This window comes from Salvelinus alpinus, chromosome 1 (assembly GCF_045679555.1).
Source record: "Salvelinus alpinus chromosome 1, SLU_Salpinus.1, whole genome shotgun sequence".
Taxonomy (NCBI): Eukaryota; Metazoa; Chordata; class Actinopteri; order Salmoniformes; family Salmonidae; genus Salvelinus; species Salvelinus alpinus.
Genome location: NC_092086.1, coordinates 53,895,807 through 53,907,136, shown reverse-complemented (window position 1 = coordinate 53,907,136; position 11,330 = coordinate 53,895,807).

Here is an 11,330-nt window from a genome sequence, read left to right as displayed (position 1 = left end):
CGCACTTTACTCTCGATTTTAGAGGCGGCGGCTTTAGTCTTCATTCAACACTACCAGTCACTCTATTAATGCATGGATGACTGAATATGTAAATGAATACAAACAATATGATAATTGATGTATGTTTTTTTCATTTAATTTTAATATAAATAAATACATTGCCTTCACATGTACATAAATCAGTCAGTCAGTAAATATATCATCCGTCAATCTATTAGCCAGCCTCAGGTACATGTCACATGTCTCCAATGATGAAAATGTGGTTTGTCCAACAGACCGCTTCTTCCTCACTGCTTGACTCTGCAGTTGATTTCGTCACCGCTTGACTCTGCTGTCGTGGAATTTTTTTAAACTGCACCAGTTTGAAGCGAACCTAAACCCCACGATCTCACATGCGCATGCGCTGTGTTCTTGGAGCTCATACAATACATTCATTTTTAAGTCAACTGAACCACAGCAGGTGCAGCGCCAACGCATCCGTCGACTAAAACGGCGTTTGGAAGTTCCATGTTTCACATGTGAGTTGTGGAAGCAATATTCATCCGATTTGTGGTGATCTAGAACTTTTACTGTGATTAATTTAGCCTCTTTTCGACGACATTTAATATTGGACCCACCTTCTGTTTCAAGGTGGTGTTCAGCTTGTCGAAATATGTTTTCATGACATGTTACCAGAAGTAACTGACCCTCCATTTCCAGAGGATGCCCCAACACCACACCCGACCTGGAGACAATATAAAATGGTGGTCAGTGAATTAGTTACGTATTAGGTAAAGTTCTGAAAACATGATACCATTTTTTGTTGTTGATTTAAATCAAATTTAAAACCTGTGCCAATTACTGTCTGCCCCACAAATATAGCTTAGGCTACACCATGAGGGATCATACTTACCCATCCCTCTAATTTGTTAACTTAGCTAGGTCATCTGTTTATGAACAGGTTCATTTGTTTCCTTGTTCCACGTGACAGGAGTCAGGCCATGAAATAATTGAGCCATATATCCCGAAGCCTCTAATGCAACCACAGAGATGTCCTCGCCCTGTATAAAAGAAAACAGGGTTTTAGACATTAGGGTGTCTCATACATTTCATGGTTAAACTTCCAATTTATCATTTTGACATTGTAAAAAATCATATACTATAGTTTAGGCTATCAAAATATTGCTATATGATACTGAAGTGTGTCCTACCTGTGTGTTATTGTAAACATGCTCTGGAAACATGCGCTCGACTTCTTTTAGACACAGAGCTGGAAATTGTCCACTCTGAAATAAAGTCATATCAATGTCAAAAAGTGAACTGTGTTGGAATAGTAACCTTACATTAAACGTTGTGGTACAGATAGTGAAAGCATTGGTTACATTAAATGTGTTATAATGAAATAAAATAAATGTAGGCCTAATAATGAGATGTATTGAGCATCAAATTGTGTTCACCAAAGAGCGGACTTGAGCAACATTTAGCGGATTGGTGCATAAACTGCGTCTACCTGCACCGGTCTGAGTCTGCTGTGCCTCGGCAGAACAGAGTCAGGCAGATACTCAACTATTTCAATACAGCCATGCTTATTTTGATGTCATTTAAGTGTAACAGACTTTCGAAATGATTAACAACCGATGATCTTAATTTTGATTCGATATGAATCCTACATTGTTGAAGTTGTCCATCTTATATAATAATGATGAAGTTGTCCATCTTATATAATTAACCCTGGTACCGCTGAACGTTGAGGTATAAACATTCCTTTGTGTTGAAGAAGGCTGCATGGTTCAGACTTCCGCTTCCCTTTATAAGCCCAACTTTTCAGTGGGTGATTCTTAATTATGCTATTGTGAAATGAATAAGAATGTTTTTTGTCCAGCAAGTTAACAGTTTTCATACATGTCTTTGCGGAGAATTGCATTGTAGCAATGCATTTCATGAGGTCAGAAAGCAGTAATTCAGCAGGCAAAATTGAATATGAAAACTAATAAAACAGTAGCCTATTTATACAATGTTGCAGGGCTCTATATTAGCAAATGAGGGCCATGGTAAATATTGTGGACATTGCACACCACATTTTTCAGATTCTGTGTAGGGTTAACCAGAAACTTGTTTCAATAGGCAAGGCACAGCGATCACATTTGGCTCAAACGTCAAGTCTATTGGGACTTTCCTTTAATGTGGTAGTTCAATCTGAAGCATGACTGTTTAAAAAAAAGATGTTTTACCTTTATTTAACTAGGCAAGTCAGTTAAGAACAAATTCTTATTTTCAATGACGGCCTAGGAACAGTGGGTTAACTGCCTGTTCAGGGGCAGAACGACAGATTTGTACCTTGTCAGCTCGGGGATTTGAACTTGCAACCTTACAATTACTAGTCCAACGCTCGAACCACCTGCCGCCCCGTTCAGTGTTAATAAAGCACATCTTTGAAATAAAACATATTTTATTGACAGAGTGACTGATAGTGTTGAATGAAGGCTAAAGCCGACCCGCCTCTAAAATCGAGAGTAACCTGCGGTGGTATTGGCTTTACTTTTCATTGTCTCTCTTGCGGTTCCTTCTTACTACATTGATTCGGTAAATTCCAACTTTATACAGTTTGTTTATTTCTGGATGATAAAAGAGTATTTGCCCCAGATTAGCCTTTATTAGGCGCTTACCAAGACGACGAAAATGATGACGATGATGTGTGAGTTTGGCCTAATGTGAATGAGTAGGAAAGTAACATGGATATATAGTCTCATAGAATGATGGTGATGGTGATGTGATGATGACGACGTTAATTGGAGATGTAGATTTCTGATTATGCAGCCTTTATATTAAGCATTTATCCTATGAAACTCTATAAAAATTAACTGATCATGGCATTGATAGAACAACATTGTATGCCTATCAACAAATAAATTCGTATTGAAGCCCAGAGTACAACGTTCAAAACAGGCCCGCACTGTCCAGTGCTAAAACTCACTTAATTGAAAAAAGGCTTTTGAATATAACTACATTTTGAGAAGATACAGTTGACTTGTTTCTAGGTCTTTCCTTAATGGATTAGTAGGCTAAAGGACTAATTGTACTGACATCCATATGTCCTGAGCATGTTTAATACAAATATGAATGTTCACACATCGACAGACTGGGTTACAGAATGAACACTCAGATTAATAATATTTAAAAGTATACAAATGTTTATTAACTTAACATTTGATGATTTTCAAATAGATACATCAATAAATTCATAAATAGGCCTACATAAATAAATAACCTTGATCAATAAATACATACATGAATAATATTGCTGTTTGACGTTGCACGTTACGTGATTGTAGAATAGTAGGCTTTTAAAATCAAGCACAATTGTCAAACACAATTGTAAAAAAGTTCTGCAAGTTCAAATTCATGTTCTGTTGGCCCACAGAAGGCTATCAGAGTTGTGTTCCAGAATGAACTGTAGTGTGAACAGGAGCTCTTTTCGAACCACTTCCCAGGCGCAGTAACTGAAATTCTGTTAAAATATAAATAAACTGGTAGGGCAATGTAGGGTAATATTGTCCAATGTAGAGATATTATTAAAACAATGTGTCTATTTGTGTTTAACCTATAGTCTACCTTTTCTTTTAGGACTGTTGCAATGTTCACAAAGTACGTATTCAGTCCTTCTGCCCTGATGAGATAACCAGTTGTATCCACAAATGTGGATATCATAGAATTACATGGATATATCTTATGTCAAATTTTGAAGTGCACTTCCTTAACTTTGTTTGGTATACAGTATTTGTAAGGCCTTAACCATGCATTTTTCCAGACAATGTCAGGAATAAGCATGTTCCAGAAAAACTTTCCTCTCGGTGTAAGTTGGTTTTGTGAATGAAGAATTTGTCTTATATATTTACTACAACAAGATCTCTCAAGTAAGCCCATGCCTTCCAATCTGAGTTCTGGATAAACTTTGTGATCATTCCCAAAACTAAGATGAGTTTTCATTAGTGTAGTTAGACCACTGGGAACGGCTTTGGTCACAGAAATAAACTCTGAAAGGTATTGGAAACTCTTTCAACGTTATACATTTTTCATATGTGAGAATATTACCCTTGTTGTCGAAAATATCAAGAACAAAGTCAATATTCCTCTCATGCCAGCTGGGGTAGAACAATGACTTATTTCTTATAGTTATGTCTGAATTATTCCACAAAAGAGCTTTATGTGGGGAAATATTGTGCAGGAAACATATTTTCCAGGCCATTAAAGCTTGTTGGTGAAACCTAGCCAATTTATCATGTAATCTTTCAGGAATATAATTACATTTCAGTAAAAATTGAAGACCTCCCAATTTATTAAACACATTATTTGGAATGAAATACCATATTGAATCAGTATTGATCAAATTTTTTTCAACCTGTTTATCTTGAAAGTGTTATTTATGTCAACAAAATCCAACACTTCTAGACCGCCTTTAGCTCGTTTGTTAGAAATAACAGATTTTTTTAGTTTGTGAGATTTATTTTTCCAAATTAAGTCAAGAAAGGTCTTATTGATTTCTTTACAAGTAGCCGGATTTACACATAACGATAATGAGGGGTTCACAAAACGAGACAGTCCCTCTGCCTTGGACAGTAGTACTCTCCCAAGTATAGAAAGATCTCTTTGTAGCCAATTATTAAATATATTTTTAGTTCTCTTAATTTTAAGAGACAAATTCAAATGTCTGACTAAGTGTTTTTTTGACAGATATATTCCTAAATATTTAACACAGTCCTTTACAGGAATATTTTCTATTTCTTTATCATCAGAGTCAAATAAACATAAGATTTCACATTTACAAACATTCAGCATTAATCCTGATATTGATGATATCTGCGTTTTCTGTGAAAAAGAGGGTGAGAATCTGTTTCACTTGTTCTTCGAATGTAAATTTGTGTCAGAATTTTGGGAAAACCTTGCAAAATAGTTATTTACCATGATGAACACGGCCTATGTTTTTGACATGAAACATATAATATGTTACTATTGCAATGATAACAATCAATCTGAAATGATTGTTAATGTTTTTATTCTTGTTGCCAAATACTTCATACACAAACAAAAATTCCCAAATTCTATACCAAAATTACAAATTTTTCTGATTGAATTCAACTATCTTTTTAAAACATTATCCCTAGTGAATATCAACAAGAACAACATCTTCCTGAATCATTATAATAAGATTTTTTCAGAGTGAATACAATTGCACTAAAATTGATTATATTTTGTATTATTTTATTGATAATTTTTGTATATCTGAGTATTTTCTTGTTAATACCTGTGTTTTGTTTTGTTAGACATGTTTGATGTAGCAATGTAAATTGATTGTTGTATTTAAAAAAATATATAATAATAATAATAATAATAATAATAATAATAACTTGTATCCACACTGCCCACCAACTGCCAGAAAGAAAAAGGCAGGCGATGAATATTAATAAAAATGACACAATACCACAATTAAACAGTTAAGCGATGTGTGTTGGCATAGTAACTCACACATTTGCTCTCTTCAATCTGGCGCTATATAATATTCTGAAAATTCTCCAACTTCTGTTGGTCCCACTTAGTAGGCAGGTCGTCAGCTCCAAACAATGTGTCGATGTTCTTCAATGTCTCATAAATAGCCGTAGCACCACTGCTGCTCAACTGAAACGGACAACAACAATAATTTATAACCAAAAAATGGCAGTTTAAAGTTTTCTACTTTTTAATCCTAACGGTTGCATATAGTCTCATATACCTCCTGTATATAGTCTTGTTATTGTTATTTTATTGTGATACTTTATTATAATTATTTTAATTTTTAGCAACGATTTTCTTACTTAAAAAAAACTGCATTGTTGGTTAAGGGCTTGTAAGCATTTCACCGTAAGGCCAATTTTTTTATTTTATGACTATTAAGTAATAATGACAATTACAACAATACTGAATGAACAATTAACACTTATTTTAACTTAATATAATACATAAATAAAATCTATTTAGTCTCAAATAAATAATGAAACATGCTCAATTTGGTTTAAATAATGCAAAAACAGTGTTGGAGAAGAAAGTAAAAGTGCAATATGTGTCATGTGAAAAGCTAACGTTTAAGTTCCTTGCTCAGAACATGAGAACATATTGAAGAACTGGGAATATTGAACCACCAGCTTTCATATTCCCAGTTAATAAGTTTTAGGTTGTAGTTATTATAGGAATTATGACGCGTCGACTATTTCTCTCTTTACCATTTGTAATTCATATACCTTTGACTATTGGATGATCTAATAGGCACTTTAGTATTGCCAGCCTAATCTCAGGAGTTGATATGCTTGAAGTCATAAACAGCTCTGTGAAGCAAGCATTGCTAAGAGCTGCTGGCAAACGCAGTAAAGTTTGAATGAATGCTTACGAGCCTGTTGCCGCCTACCACCGCTCAGTCAGACTACTCTATCAAATCATAGACTTAATTATAATATAATAAACACAGAAATACGAGCCATTGGTCATTAATATTGTCAAATCTGTAAACTATAATTTCGAAAACAAAACGTTTATTCTTTCAGTGAAATACGGAACCGTTCTGTATTTTATCGAACGGGTGGCAACACTAAGTCTAAATATTGCTGTTACATTGCACAACCTTCAATGCTATGTCATAATTATGTAAAATTCTGGCAAATTAGTTTGCAACGAGCCAGGCGGCCCAAACTGTTGCATATACGTACCTTGACTCTACGTGCAATGAATGCAAGAGAAGTGACACAATTTCCATAGTTAATATTGCCTGCTAAGATGAATTTCTTTTAACTAAATATGTAGGTTTAAAAAAATATACTTCTGCGTATTGATTGTAAGAAAGGCATTGATGTTTAAGGTTAGGTACATTCGTGCAACGATTGGGCTTTTTTCCGCAAATGCACTTATATCATCCCCCGTTTGGCGAAGTAGGCTGTGATTCGATGATAAATTAACAGGCACTGAAATGATTATATGTAACGCAGGACAAGCTAGTTAACCTAGTAATATCATCAACCATGTTTAGTTAACTAGTGATTATGTGAAGATTGATTATTTTTTATAAGATAAGTTTAATGCTAGCTAGCAACTTACCTTGGCTCCTTGCTGCATTCGTGTAACAGGTGGTCAGCCTGCCGTGCAGTTTCCTCGTGGAATGCATAATCGGTTTTCCTCGGCCATAATCGGTTTCCAAAAATTCTGATTACCGATTGTTATGAAAACTTGAATTCGGCCCTAATTAATCGGCCATGCCGATTAGTCAGAGGTCTGGACCTCGCTAGCGTCCCACATATCCCAGAGAGGTTAAAGTATAATCAATGTTTAGTTCAGGCCTCTTCAACCCTGTTCATGGAGAGCTACCCTCCTGTAGGTTTTTGCTCCAACCCCAGTTGTAACTAACCTGATTCACTTTATCAACCAGCTAATTAATCAGGTGTGCTAGATTAGGATTGTAGTGAAAACCTAAAGGACCGTATCTCTCCAGGAACAGTGTCACGCCCTGGCTATAGAGGTTTTTTATTCTCTATTTTGGTTAGGCCAGGGTGTGACTAGGGTGGGCAGTCTATGTTATTTTTTCTATGTTGTTGATTTTCTATGTGTTTGGCCTGGTGTGGTTCCCAATCAGAGGCAGCTGTCTATCGTTGTCTCTGATTGGGAGCCATACTTAGGTAGCCTGTTTTCCCATTTTGTGTTGTGGGTGATTATTTTCTGTTTAGTGTGTGTTGCACCTGACGGAGCTGTTTCGGTTGTCACTTTGTTGTTTTTGCTTTTTAGTGTTCAGTTTCGATTAAACATGACGAACACTTACCATGCTGCGTTTTGGTCTTCACCTTCTTCCGACGACAGCCGTGACAAACAGGTTTGGAGAGCCCTGCTTTAGGTTGATGGGGTTCACCTTGGGGTCATGATAGGTGCTGCACCAAATGTTTGATGTATTATAATAATTGATTATGCTTATGTTGTATTAATAGAAGGGGAAGGGCTATAAGACCCCTCCCCCACTACATTTATTGGGTCCTAGACTACAGATTAGCAATATATATATTCATTATAAGGTTTAATATTGTTCCACTATTCCTTTCTAGTCTCTGCCTCTTATAAAGAAACGGTCTGAGAGTTATTGCAGTCAAAACAGAGTGTCTGTGAGAAAGCGCCACAAGGCTAAAAGAGATTCATAGACACAGAACCCTGCAGGGGAGTGAAAGAGATAAGAGACTAGTCAGACATACCACTATAAATCAACTTGGGGAGTGGACATTTACTCCTGAGCCTTTAGATAACTCTGAAACTAGTGTTTGTATAGCTGTGCATCCATGGGCTTGGTCTCATGAGTAGAAGGTAATGACGTAGGCAGTGACATCACTAGGGGTTGACTGCAAGCATAATAAAATAACTTGGACCGTTTACTATTTTGCAGAACTTACTCGGAAACATGCGTGCTATGTTCCCGTTGTCAACTTCTGTCTGCAATTGCATTAATAAAGGTTTTTGATTGATTTACTTAAAGATATTGTCTGAATGCTAATTTCACCAATGAGCCAATGATTGACAAGGAACAACGAACGAACCCCAACAAGGTGTAGACTACTAACTGTACAAGTGAGAAAATCTATGTGGGCTATTATGTTCAGTGGGAGGCTAATGTTTTAATCTTGTCCAACAGGTATCACCTGCCAAGATACCTGAGAGGAGACTGAAACGCTACTTCAAGAAGTTGAATAGGAAGGTTCTGAGAAAAATGGTGAGTTTGTTTTCGGATGGCAACGTGTTTAATACATGGAATGAAATGAATATAAACTTGGCTCAACATGAGCAGTTTTGAAACACTTTTTGTGCTCTGGGGCCATATGTATTAAGCATCTCAGAGAAGTGCTGATCTAGTATCAAGCCTCCTCTGTCCTTATTTATAGTGATCTAAAAGACAATACTGATCCTAAATCAGCACTAATACTCTGAGAATCTTAATTTATAATTATAATAATAATAATAATTATTATTATTATTATTATTATATATTGCACCAGGCCTTTCTTTGTTGTTCAAGACAATATGATCATTATAATGGCCAGAAAGTCCACACCACTAATATTTACATTTTCTTTTGTTTTTCAGAACTACAGTCCACAGTCTTGGGAGCTCATCAGGAAAGAGACGAAACGTCATCTGCAATGATTGGTATGCCCTTACCAGTTTATATACAATAATGTGGAACCCTGTTAGTCTCTTTATTATATTTAGATCCATAAATTATTGTTTTTTATTATTATAAATTAATATTTATGTTTTGCATTTCCTTTTTGTACATGTGTTGAATAGAACTGTATTGCCTGTCTACTTGTAAAACCTGTGGAAAAAAGAATCTTGAAAATGTGAATAAAAATGTACTTTGTATAAAATCTCCAAATTTCGTTCTTGTCTAAAACCAATGAGAGTGGATTTATCTAACCATCTGAGGGGATGCAGATTAAACTTGTTGCTGATCGTCAGTCACGTGATAATTCTACTTTAAGTTTATACACCACATGACCAAAAGGATGTGGACACCTGCTAATCGAGTATCTTATTCCTCCCTTTGCTGCTATAACAGCCTCCAGTCTTAAGGGGAGGCTTTCCACTAGATATTGGAACATTGCTGTGGGGACTTCCGTTCAGCCACAAACATTAGTGAGGCTGGGCACAGATGTTGGACATTTAGGCCTGGCTCGCAGTCGGCATTCCAATTCATCTCAGATGTGTTCAATAGGGTTGAGATCAGGGCTCTGTGCAGGCCAGTCAAGTTCTTACACGCCGACCTTGACAAACCATTTCTGTATGGACCTTGCTTATGCACGGGGGCATTGTCATGCTGAAACAGGAAAGAGCCTTCCCCAAACTGTTGCCAACGTTGTGTGGTGGATATTATAAAATAAGTATTTGCTGGAGTCCAAGTCAAGCAAAGATTTTTTATTTCTCTGAGCTCAGAGGAAATAACAGATTTACACTGCACAGTGTAGGCAGTCTGAATTCCGAAGCAATGAGTGATGAGCACATATCTTTATAGTTTCCTGTTCTTGGGTGGGACTTTATCTATACAAGGACACAGGTGCAAGCTGGTTTGCAACACAGGATGATACTCCCAAGAATAGGACATGATAATTGGAAAGTTTCGCACAATTTTACAAGGTTAGTCACATACTCAGTTGTGTGGACACACAATTAAAATGTCCCATTACAGTTGGAAGCAAAGAATCATCTAGAATGTCATTCATTATATGTTGTAGTGTTACGATTTCCCTTCACTGGAAGTAAGAGGCCTAGCCCAAACCATGAAAAACAGCCCCCGATCATTATACCTCCTCCACCAAACTTTACAGTTGCCACTATGCATTCGGGCAGGTAGCGTTCTTCTAACATCCGCTAAATCCGGATTTGTCTGTCGGACTGCCAGATGGTGAAGCATGATTCATCACTCCATAAAACGTGTTTCTTCTGCTCCAGAGTCCAATGGCAGCAAGCTTTACACCACTCCAGCCATCACTTGGCATTGCGCATGGTGATATTAGGCTTGTGTGTGGCTGCTGGGCCATGGAAACCCATTTCATGAACAAACAGTTATTGAGTGGACATTGCTTCCAGAGGCAGTTTGGAACTTGGTAGTAAGTGTTGCAACCGAGGACAGACAATTTTTTTATACGACGCACTTCATCACTCGGTGGTCCTGTTCTGTGAGCTTGTATGGCCTATCACTTCGCGGCTGAGCAGTTGTTGCCCTTAGACGTTTCCACTTCACAATAACAGCACTTACAGTTGACCGTGGCCGACCTAGCAGGTGCAGAAATTTGACGAACTGACTTGTTGGAAAGGTTGCATCCTATGACGGTGCCACGTTGAAAGTCACTGAGCTCTTCAGTAAGGCCATTATATTGCCAGTGTTTGTCTATGGAGATTGCATGGCGGTGTGCTCGATTTTATACACCTGTCAGCAACTGGTGTGGCTGAAATAGCCGAATCCACTAAATTGATGGCGTGTCCACATACTATTGAATATATAGTGTATATTATTTTTGTTTTGTTTCTTTGTGTAATTTTCTTTTTAATGTGTTTTTGTACTATGTGGGGGTTATTGTTTTTCTTGTTTGTTTTTATGTGTCAATCACACTGGGGCAGTGGGCAGAAGGGGAGATCTGGGGTGAGGAGTAGAGGATCATTTGGGGGACCAGGAACTTTTAGCCCCCACTTGCCATTGTGGGATGTTTATTTATAAAGACTTTCCATTGTATTAAACACCTTACTGTATGTCTTACTATAATTGGGGGGAAAATAAGAAAAAAGACAAAGAATGAAAA